Below are 11,961 nucleotides of genomic sequence, written 5' to 3'. Positions count from 1 at the left end.
GACAAGCTGGAGAGATAGCGGCTGGTAAGCCCTTTCTTTTACAGACTAAATTCGGTGACCCGGAGTATGCTCTGCTTAATCAATTATGGAGTTCAGACACGTTCTTGGACTTGTCGAAGAGTGTCTTCGATGCAGCGCAGTTCTTTGAAGCGCAGGAAGGACGCACTGCGGAGAAGCTTTTCTGGTCACAATTCAACATGCCAGACATCCGGCGTTGCTGAACGAACATATGGCCCAGTGGGCTGAGCTCCACAAGATGTCCAGAGCTGCCATGAAGGACGTCGTGGTCCAGCTATGGCCGGCTGAACCCATTCCGAACAGCTATTTTGGTTTGGTGCAGCGACTTGTCGATGCAGTGCCGCATATCGACGCCGTTAAGCGGTCGACATGCATAGAAGGTGCCCGGATGGCCTTCGCCCGCGTCAAGATGTACTGGGCAAAGATGAAGGCCACCGATGTTGCAGTTAAGGGCCCGCTCAGAGGCAAGGACCATCGCACGCCGGAGCATTATTTGGAAGACGTCCTAGAGGGCGCTCGCTTGATAGAGGGTGAGTGCTCGAAGGATATTATGTTCGAATAAATGTACCTGAATTGTGAGAACAATAATATGATACATTAAGGCTGTGTAATATTTATGCCTTTGCCTGAAAGTTATTTCCTCCTGTGCGGCCGTTTTTTATAATCTGAAAGTTTGCCAGTCGTCGGCTTCGGCCCCCTCGCATATAATACAAGGGTGTTCGGAATAGCACCTGATCACACTTGACCCAACGTCTTGGTCCATAAAGGAGGTGTCAGAGCGGCGAACTAGGCAATCGGACTATAGGGCTTTAACACTTTCACTTAGCCATAGGAGTTTGACAGTGGGACAATGATGTAGCCCCTGGTATGTACGCGGTTATCCGAATACGGGTGCGTTACATAGGTGACCAGAAAACGGTCCTTCGTGTTATACGGAAGAAATCGCAAAAGATTCTAATAAGTCGCCGAGTGGTTGACCAGCTCTCACCGCATCATGACAATCAGTTTTCGGCGTTCTCTACTCAGGTGTTTAACCAGGTGAACCGGGAACACAATCGCAGTAGTTCTCCCTTTACTACCCTAGCCGATAGGATGGAACGTAAGGTAGTAAGCACAGGAGACGGGCAACCCAACTATTGACCAAAGACATGATTCAGAGCTGATGCATATAATGCCAAACTCGTGACGCCGAAGTATGCTGTAGAGCTGTTCGGACTTTTCGGCAACCAATATGTTGCCGTATCGAGCCCCTGGCGATTTGTGCCGAGGTGTGTGCGTGAAACAACCGAAGAAGCAAAATACAGTTCTATGAGGAAAAGCAAGTACTGAAGACGGATTATGTTCACTGGAATCTGATTGATACGTCGAACGTAATCTTACAAATTATAACACCACTACCCGGGCCATTTTACATGCCAGGGGTCGAAGGCTGAGGGAAAAGGCTCTATACAGGTTTTAAATAGAGTGTTTAGTCTACAAAAAATCTTTTGGACCTCCTGTCGCACGTCTGTGCTGCCTTTGCCTCAGCGAAAAGGATTCCCTAAAAGGAGTAATCTTTGGTTATTTGTACGGAACCGAGCTTGGAAAGAGTCCTTGTAGGTCCGTAGGATGAACTGGCTTTGAATCACCTATGGCAAAAGATAAGATATAGTTAGAAAAGAGAAGAAGGTTGTAGGAGGGCGAACCGTATTGTAGGCCTGTCCGTATTGTGCCTCCGCCGATGACCAAGGTATTTTAAGTGCATAATTATGCATGCACGATACGAACTTCACAGGTATATGTGGCGAACGACGGAGGCGGAACTGCTAATCCAGCTGTAAAATTGGCCGGACCTGTGTAATAGAGGCCGGCGGCTTAATGGCCGATGAGATATGCGGCTTGACAGGGCTGCTTTGTACTTTAGCTGCGATTGCCGCGGCATGCTCCTCAGTACGGAGGGAGTGTTCCATGTTTCCGTTGATCGTGATGATGCCGCGTGGACCGGGCATCTTAAGCTTTCGATAGGCCTAGTGTGGGACCACATTGAAACGAGCAAAAGCGGTCCGCCCGAGTAGTGCATGGTAGCCACTACAGAACGGGACAATATCGAAGATCAAGTCTTCGCTTCAAAAGTTGTTCGGCGAACCGAAGATGACTTCCATTGTGATTGAGCCCGTGTCGTGAGCTTCTACGTCAGGTATTACTCCCTTGAAGGTAGTTGTGGTGGGCTTGATCCTTGAGGGATCAATACCCATCTTGCGAACAGTGTCTTGATAGAGTAAATTAAGGCTATTGCCACCATCCATAAGGACTCGTGTGAGATGGAATCCATCGATAATTGGATTGAGGACCAGAGCTGCCGAACCTCCGTGACGGATACTCGTTGGGTGGTCCTTGCGATCAAAAGTGATCGAGCAGGCCGCCCATGGGTTAAATTTTGGCGCGATCGGCTTTATGGCGTAGACGTCTCGTAGTGCGTGCTTGCATTCCCTTTTAGGGATATGCGTCACATACATCATGTTTATTGTCTTTACTTCGGGGGGAAATTGCTTCTGTCCCCCGGTGTTCGGTTGGCGAGTCTCTTCGTCTTCGCTGTCACTAGGCAGCCCCTTCGCTTTGTGTTCGGCATTGAGCTTGTCGGCTTGTTTGAAAACCCAACAATTTCTGTTGGTATGATTGGCGGTTTTGTCAGGGCTGCCATGAATCTGACAGGGCCGGTCCAGTATATTGTCTAAACTGGATGGACCATCTCTGTTTTCCTTGAATGGCTTCTTCCGTTGACTGGATTTGGAGCCACTGAATCTGGCGTTGACCGCCGTGTCTTGGGTTCCTGCATTATTGTTTCAACGCTTGTTTTTATTACGTCGTGGCTTGCCGTTGCCTTCCCTGGCTTCGGAGGTGCCAGGATCGCCGGTGCTATTGCTTCGACGAGAAAGCCAGCTATCTTCTCCCGCGCAAAAGCGGGTCATCAGTGCGGTAAGAGCTGCCATGGACTTCGGTTTTTCTTGGCCGAGGTCACGGGCCAGCCACTCATCTCGGACGCTATGTTTAAAGGCCGCGAGGACTTCTGCGTCCGGACAGTCGACAATTTGGTTCTTTTTAATTAAGAACCTAGTCCAGAGTTTCCTGGCTAACTCTCCGAGCTGATGGATGATGTGACTGAGGTCATCGGCGTCCGGAGGCCGGACATATGTACCTGGGAAGTTGTCGCAAAAGGCGTCTTCCAAGTCTTCCTAGTTGCCAATGGAGTTTTCTAGGAGGATGTTCAGCCAGTGCCGGGCTGGTCCCTTTAATTTTAGTGGGAGGTATTTGATGGCATGTAGATCATCGCCACGGGCCATGTGGATATGGAGAAGAAAATCCTCAATCCATGCCACGGGGTTGGTTGTTCCATCATATGATTCGATATTCATAGGTTTAAACCCTTCTGGGAATTCGTGCTCCATTACCTCCTCGGTGAAGCATAGGGGGTGTGCGGCGCCTCTATAACGGGCAACGTCGCGACAGAGTTCGGCGGACGTCCCTATGCGGTTTTCCTCTCGTGTTGGGGAACGTCCCCTTGACCCGTAGATTGATCTGGTTAGGCCTGCCCTAGTGTCCAGGTCCTGCCATAGGTCGTAGGTGTAGTCCCGGGCCACTGTCTCCCTGCCTTTACGGCGGGATAATGTAGGCTGGTGTCCGGCTTGGGTAGCCGTTCTGTTTCGTCCACGCGGTGGCCGGTCTGGTTTATCAGCTGCGTTACGCGCTGATGTTATGGGCTCCCTTGCCTCAACGTCGAATTGGGGTAACAACTTTCGCTTCGGATAGCTTTTGGTTGGTCGTGCGAGGCCGTATTCCTCGGCTGCCAGGACATTAGTCCATCTATCATTGAGCGTATCATGTTCGGCCTGAAGCTGTTGCTTCTTCCTTTTCAGGCTCCTCGCGGTTGCGATGAGCTGTTGCTTAAAGCGTTCTTGCTCGAGGGGTTCCTCTGGCACGATGAAGTCTTCATCGCCGAGGCTTATTTCGTCTTCGGAGGGCGGCATATAATTGCTGTCCTCTGAGTCCTCGTTCCGGACTGGCTCATTAGGGTTACCCTGCCCCTCCTCCCTATCATCCTGATCGGATGTTGGTTCAATGGGGGCGTCTAGGTCTTCGGCATTCTCCGGAGTGTTATCGTCTCCATTTCCGGTATTGCTTTCTTTGTTGCGGCGTGATTTTGAGCGGCGCCGCTGATGCCGCCGCTTTGGTGGTTTATCAGTGTTATTGTCCTTGATTGGATCCTTACTGCCTTCACCGCCATCCTCTTTTGGCGTATCTACCATGTATACGTCATATGTGGAGGTGGCCGCCTGGCGTCTGGTATGTGGCGGGTTTTGGCTATGTTCGTCTCCGGCATCGATGTCCATACCATAGATGTCTTCGGAGTTACGGTCAAGCATGTCGGTTAGGTCCTCGACAGTGGCTATGAAGTGGGTGGTGGGTGGGACGTACAATTCCCCGCTCTCAGCCCCTAGTCCGGGCTAGGCGTCGTTCGGACGTTGCCCCTCTGTAATGACGAGGGGTCGCATTAAGTCCAGAGCCTCGCTTAACGGCGAGGTTTCGCCAGGGAGAAGAGAGTCCGTGGAGTACGGCGGGAAGGAAACTTCTTGGCCGAGCTCAAACGGTGCTGACTCCGAGGGTTCGGAGCCAGTGTTCGGGGAAGAGTCCGGTTTCAAGATGATTGCCAGTGACACTACTTCCTCCGACTCTCCCGTACTAGGCTCAATAGCCGCAGAGAGTCCGGCGGGCTCGGGAATCCTGTCTTCGAACCTGGTGATGCGCTCCGGATCTAAGGCCAGAGCGAAGGTTGGGGTCGCGAACCCTTGGAAGACCAAGTCTCCTCGGATATCAGCGACATAATCCAGATTTCCAAAACTAATCTGGTGACCTGGGGCATAGCTATCGATCTGCTCTAGATGGCCAAGCGAGTTGGCCCGCAGTGCGAAGCCACCGAACACAAAGATCTGGCCGGGGAGAAAGATCTCCCTCAGGGCAGTATTGTTGTAGATGACTGATGGAGCCATCGAACCTTCTAACGACGACACAGTGGAATTCTCAATGAAAGCACCAATGTCGGTGTCAAAACCGGCAGATCTCGGGTAGGGGTCCTAAACTGTGCGTTTGAGGATCGAAGGTAACAGGAGACAGGGACATGATGTTTACCCAGGTTCGATCCCTCTCGATGGAGGTAATACCCTACTTCCTGCTTGACTATCTTGGATGAATATGGGGTTTACAAGAGTTGATCTACCTCGAGATCGTAATGGCTAAACCCTAGACGTATAGCATGTATGATTATGATTGCCTCTACGGACTAAACCCTCTGCTTTATATAGACACCGGAGGGGCCTAGGGTTGTCCAGAGTCGGTTTACAGAGGAAGGAATCTTCATATCCGAACGCCAAGCTTGCCTTCCACGCGAAGGAGAGTCCCATCTGGACACGGGAAGAAGTCTTTTGTCTTGTATCTTCATGGCCCATTAGTCTGGCCCACGTCCCATAGCCCGGACGCCCGAGGACCCCTTAATCCAAGACTCCCTCACCCCCTATCGCCCACACTCACTTGGCAACAGTTCCAAATATCGTTGCGGAAAGAGGTTAAAAACCGTTTGTATAGCACCGTCGCGTACCAGTGGGGGTGTTCTCCACTCCGTAAATATGAACCAAATTATGAAAGTTGTTGCCATGTAACCTGTGTAAGGGCCTCCTAGGGGGAAGCCCTTCTAGAACCTCTTGGTTTTCATGGTTGTTTGTGGTTCCTATTGCTTGATGAGGACTTGGAATAGCAGAGATGCCCGCCAGAGTACCCCTCTCCGTTGCCGGAGGTTGTTCCTCAAGCGAATCCCCTTCATCCTCCTCCATCATGGCTCCCTCGGCATCCTCCCTTCTAAGTTCCATCTGCATCAACCAAGCATCGCCATCCACGTTGTTGGAGGAGGGGGACGACATAATGCCTGGCCTTGGAAACTCTGGCAGAAAACAGCTCAAAACGAAAACAGGGGATTTTGCCATGGTATGGTGGTCAAAACCTTCGGGAGATTATATAATGAATTTTTATCGACCGAAAGAAGTATTGTGCAAGAAACGGAGTCCGGAGGGCACACGAGGTGGACACAAGGTCGGGGGCGCGCCCTCCACCCTTGTGGTCGCCTCGTGTCTCTTTCGGACTACTTTTAATTTTCCTAATTTTTTAAATATTCCAAAACGGAGGAAAAATGCTATCGGAAACATTTTGGAGTCGGTTTACTTATGTACCACATACCTATTCTTTTCGGAGTCTGAAACATTACGGAAAGTGTCCCTTATGTACTCCTCCGTTGTTATGGTATTAATTATATTGGTCTCAACATTTATGGGATTACCTGAGATATAATGTTTGATTCTTTGACCGTTTACCACCTTCGGATTTGTGCCTTCGGCGTTGTTGATTTTTATGGCACCGGAACGATAGACCTCCTCGATAATGTAAGGACCTTCCCATTTAGAGAGAAGCTTTCCTGCAAAAAATCTTAAACGAGAGTTGTATAGCAAAACATGATCACCTACATTAAACTCACACTTTTGTATTCTCTTGTCATGCCATCTTTTAACCTTTTCTTTAAACAACTTGGCATTCTCATAGGCTTGGGTTCTCTATTCATCAAGCGAGCTCATTAATTTCAAATAACCTCTTCTCACCGGCAAGTTTGAAATCATAGTTGAGCTCTTTAATAGCCCAATATGCCTTATGTTCTTGTTTGAGAGGTAAGTGACATGCTTTTCCATGAACCATTTTATACGGAGACATACCCATAGGATTCCTAAAAGCAGTTCTATAAGCCCATAATGCATCAAGTTTCTTAGACCAATTCTTTCTAGATCTATTGTCAGTCTTTTGCAAAATCAATTTAATCTCTCTATTATGAGATGCAATTTTATGGTTAACATCATACTTAGCAAGCATTTTACGGAAAGCACCATGAATAAAATGTGAACCACCATCAGTCATTAAATATCTAGGGACTCCAAACCTTGAAAAAATAACTTCTTTAAGCATCTTAATAGAAGTGTTATGATCAGCACTACTAGTTGGAATAGCTTCTACCCACTTAGTAACATAATCATCAGCAACTAAAATATGTGTATACCCATTAGAGGAAGGAAAAGGTCCCATATAATCAAAACCCCAAACATCAAATGGTTAGATAACAAGTGAATAATTCATAGGCATTACCTGACGTCTATTAATATTACCAATTCTTTGGCATTCATCACAAGACAAGACAAACTTACGAGCATCCTTGAAGAGAGTGGGCCAATAAAAAACGGATTGCAATACCTTGTGTGCAGTTCTATCTCCAGCATGGTGTCCTCCGTAAGCCTCGGAGTGGCACTTGTGTAGGATATGTTCCTGTTCATGCTCAGGTTCACACCATCTACTCCTTCTTTACAAAGGTGTGGATCATCCCAAAAGTAATGCCTTAAATCATAGAAAACTTTTTCTTTTGTTGGTATGTGAAACTAGGTGGTATAAATTTAGCAACAACGTAATTAGCATAATCAGCGTACCATGGAGTATTACGAGAAGCATTTATGATAGCTAATTGTTCATCAGGAAAGCTATCATCAATAGGCAGTGGGTCATCAAGAACATTTTCTAACCTAGACAAGTTGTCTGCAATGGGGTTCTCAGCTCCCTTTCTATAAATAATACACAAATCAAATTCTTGTAGCAAGAGAACCCATCTAATAAGTCTAGGTTTAGCATCTTTCTTTTCCATAAGATATTTAATAGCAACATGATCAGTGTGAACAGTTACTTTGGAATCAACAATATAAGATCTAAACTTATCACAAGCAAAAACAACTACTAAAAAATCTTTTCCGGTAGTAACATAATTTCTCTGGGCACTGTCTAGAGTTTTACTAGCATAATGAATAACATTAAATTTCTTATCAACTCTTTGTCCTAGAACAGCACCAGCAGCATAATCACTAGCATCACACATAATTTCAAAGGGTAAATTCCAATCAGGTGGCTGAACAATACGTGCAGAAATCAAGGCTTTCTTAAGTATTTCAAACGCTTCTACACAATCATCATAAAAAACAAAACAAACATTTTTTTGCAAGAGATTAGTGAGAGGCCTAGAAATTTTAGAGAAGTCTTTAATAAACCTCCTATAGAAACCAGCATGACCAAGGAAACTTCTTATACCTTTGATATCTTTAGGATACATCATCTTTTCAATAGCATCTACTATAGCTTTATCAACTTCAATACCTCTTTCAGAAATTTTATGCCCCAAGACAATACCTTCATTAACCATAAAGTGGCACTTCTCCCAATTCAAGACAAGATTAGTCTCTTCACATCTCTGCAAAACTGGATCAAGGTTGCTTAAGCAATCATCAAAAGAAGTTCCGTAAACGGAGAAATCATCCATGAAAACTTCAACAATCTTTTCACAAAAATCGGAGAATATAGCAGTCATACATCTTTGAAAGGTAGCAGGTGCATTGCATAAACCAAAAAGCATACGTCTATAAGCAAAGGTACTGAAAGGGCAAGTAAAAGTGGTCTTCTCCTGATCATCCTTTGACACAGGTATTTGAGAAAAAACAGAATAACCATCTAGAAAGCAGAAATGTGTATGTTTGGATAGTCTTTCTAGCATTTGATCAATAAAATGTAGAGGGTAATGATCTTTCCTAGTAGCTTTATTCAATTTACGAAAATCAATTACCATTCTATAACCTATAACAATTCTTTGTGGAATCAGTTCATTCTTATCATTAGGAACAACAATAATACCTCCCTTCTTAGGGACACAATGAACATGACTTACCCATTTACTATCAGCAATAATAGGATAAATTATACCTGCCTCCAGAAGCTTTAGTATTTCATTTCTTACCACTTCTTTCATCTTAGGATTTAATCGTCATTGGTGATCAACAACTGGTTCAGCATCATGCTCCAAATTAATTTTGTGCTGACATAGAGTGGGACTAATGCCCTTAAGATCATCAAGAGTATATCCAATAGCGGCACGGTGCTTCTTGAGAGTTTTTAATAATTTCTTTTCTTCATGCTCTGAAAGGTTAGCACTAATAATAACAGGATATATCTTCTTTTCATCAAGATAAGCATATTTCAAAGTATCAGGTAATTGTTTAAGCTCAAACACGGGATCACCCTTAGGTGGACGAGGATCCCCAAGGACTTCAACAGGCAAATTGTGTTTCAAAATAGGCCCTTGATTAAAGAATATTTCATCTGTTTCCCTTCTTTCATTCATAAACATATCATTTTCATGGTCTAGCAAATATTGTTCTAAAGGATCAGTAAGAGGCACGGCAATAGAAGCAATACCAATAATTACATCCTTACTAGGCAATTCTTTAGCATGGGGTTGTCTACGAAATTTAGAGAAATTAAAATCATGAGACATATCCCCTAAACCAACAGTAACAATATCTTTCTCGCAGTCTATCTTAGCATTAACAATATTCAAGAAAGGTCTACCAAATATAATGGGACAAAAAGCATCTTGTGGGGAAGCAAGAACAAGAAAATCAGTAGGGTATTTTATTTTCCCACACAAGACTTCAATATCTCTAACAATCCCAATTGGCGAAATAGTATCTCTATTGGCAAGCTTAATAGTAACATCAATATCTTCTATCTCAGCTGGTGCAATATCATTCATAATTTCTCGGTACAAGGAATAAGGAATTGCACTCACACTAGCACCCACATCACATAAACCATGATAACAATGATCTCCAATTTTAACAGAAACAACAGGCATGCTAACCACAGGTCTATGTTTATCTTTAGCATCAGGTTTAGCAATCCTAGCAGCTTCATCACAGAAATAAATAACATGCCCATCAATATTATCGACCAAGAGATCCTTAACCATAGCAATACTACGTTCAACTTTAATTTGCTCAGGGGTGTAGGTGTTCTAGTATAACTCTTACGAACCACAGTTGAAGCTTTAGCATGATCCTTTATTCTAACAGGAAAAGGTGGTTTCTCAATATAAGAAGTAGGAACAATAGGATCAACATTATAAGTAATGGTTTCTTATTCAACTTTAATAGGTTCTACTACTTTAACTTCAATGGGAGGATGATATTTAAACCACTTCTCCTTAGGGAGATCAACATGAGTAGCAAAAGATTCACAGAAAGAAGCTACTATCTCAGAGTCAAGTCCATATTTAGTGCTAAAATCACGAAAAGCATCGGTACCCATAAAAGATTTAACATAATCAAACTTAAGGTTTATACCTGACTCCTTACCTTCGTCGAGTTCCCAATCTCCAGAGTTGCGTTTAATTCTTTCCAATAAATCCCATTTGAATTCAATATCCTTCTTCATAAAAGAACCAGTACAAGAAGTATCGAGCATGGATCGATCATTATGAGAAAGCCAAGCATACAAATTTTGAATAATAATTTCTCTTGAGGGCTCATGATTGGGGCATGAATATAACATTGACTTAAGCCTCCCCCAAGCTTGAGCGATACTTTCTCCTGCACTAGGCCAAAATTTATATATATAATTCCAATCACGATGAACGATATGCATAGGATAAAACTTCTGATGAAATTCCAATTTCAATCGGTTGTAGTTCCATAATCCAATGTCATCACATAGCCTATACCATGTCAATGCCTTTCCCATCAAAGATAAAGGGAAGACCTTCGTCTTGACAACATCCTCGGGCATACCTGCAAGCTTAAATAATTCACAAACTTCATCCACATTCCTGCATAAGGATTAGCTAGCAGTTTCTCTATCATACCCGAAGGAATTTCATAATAAATATTATCAGTAGGTGCAGTAGGTTGAGGAGTAACTCTTTGCTCTTCCGGTCGGGGTGAAGATACCCCGAACAAGCCCCTCAAAGGATTATTTTACACATTATGGGCTGTCATTACACATTATATCACAATACTTATGCCTTTTTTCCAGTCCAAAATTCCAGCTGCCGGCATTCTCCCTCTTCATGTAAATCTTATAAAATAAGAGAAAAAGGCATAAGTATTGTGATATAATGTGTAATGACAGCCCATAATGCAATAAATATCAATATAAAAGCATGATGCAAAATGGACGTATCACCCGCTAGCCGCTCGTGTTGCCTGCGCCCGCGCCCGGGGTCCCTCCCTGCAGGCCGAGCCCTTACCTTGCCTAGCCGCACTCTGCCGCGAACTGTGTCGTCTGTGTCCGTGCACCTGTTGCCCGCCGCGATCGCCTCTGCTCGCCGCGGCCTGCGGCTTGCCTAAGCTCCTGCACGCGCCCGCAGGCTCCAGCCAAGCCTCCCTGGTCGCGCCCTAGGCCACGTCCGGCCGCGTGCACCGTCCCCTGTCGCGCTGCTGCTACCCGCGACCGCGCCTGCACACTGCGCTGCCCTTCCTATTGGCCGGTGCCATGGCCGCCGGCGCCCCCTATGTTGCATGCGTGCGTACCCAGCCGGCTGGGTTTTGCCCAGTAAGGCCGACCCTGTTTAGAATTAGTTTAGGTTAGATTAAATTGCTAATTAGCCTAATAGCAAATGACATGTTGGACCTTCTCAGTGAAATACAATTTAATTAAACTAAAGGCAATGAGAGATGGCCTCCACTTTGACCATGTTGACAAGTCAACCTTGACCTGGTCAACAGTCAACAAAACCCCCTGACCCCAATGTCATGCACTAGGCTAGGCAACCCATGGGTACCCATAGCGATTCCACCTTTTAAATTCGAATTAAATAAATCCAAAAATTTCAAAAATTCATTAAAACTTTGGAAATTCATAGAAGATAACCATAACTCGGATGAAAATAATTTATATATGAAAATTGATCAGAAAATAAGACGAATCCGAATATGCCACCCACATACCTGTCACATGCCCCCAACATAGCAAACATGGAACCTTCCCCTCCGATTTGTCTGACCGATA

Source organism: Aegilops tauschii, chromosome 7, assembly GCF_002575655.3.
Source record: "Aegilops tauschii subsp. strangulata cultivar AL8/78 chromosome 7, Aet v6.0, whole genome shotgun sequence".
Lineage (NCBI taxonomy): Eukaryota > Viridiplantae > Streptophyta > Magnoliopsida > Poales > Poaceae > Aegilops > Aegilops tauschii.
The sequence above is the reverse complement of the archived record's forward strand: the minus strand, read 5'-3'. Positions refer to the sequence as shown.